The following is a 462-nucleotide window of genomic DNA, read 5'->3' as shown; positions in this document are numbered from 1 at the left end:
TGAAGTCAGCCAACCCAGCAGCCTCCCTGCCTCATCTTTCTCTTTCTCCGTCTTACCTCGGTCCCTCATTGAGACCCCAAGATCAAGCCATCCTGGGTGCCTTGCAGTACCTTGGCAGTTGGGGTTTCCTGGAGACACTGAGTTTCTGCCTTGGCATGGCGGCTCTCCCACTCCCAACCCAGGCCACATGATGAAACTCGTTCACTTTCCCTTGGCTCCTGTCTCAGCTCCCCAGCTGCCGGGGGTTCCCTATCAAATATTCCATCAGGACCCAGTGCAGGGCACCAAATTCATTCATAATTTATTCATTCAACAATCATTTCCTGAGCACCTACTGTGTACCAGCCCCCTGCTGTGTGAACTGAGAACATATGCAGTGAACAAGACAGACATGGCCCCTGGTTTTAAGAAGCCGACATTGTAAAGGCAGGAGAAATGTCCATTTAACAATCAGACCAAAAA

Source organism: Mustela lutreola, chromosome 2 (assembly GCF_030435805.1).
Source record: "Mustela lutreola isolate mMusLut2 chromosome 2, mMusLut2.pri, whole genome shotgun sequence".
In the NCBI taxonomy this organism is placed as follows: Eukaryota; Metazoa; Chordata; class Mammalia; order Carnivora; family Mustelidae; genus Mustela; species Mustela lutreola.
The sequence above is the reverse complement of the archived record's forward strand: the minus strand, read 5'-3'. Positions refer to the sequence as shown.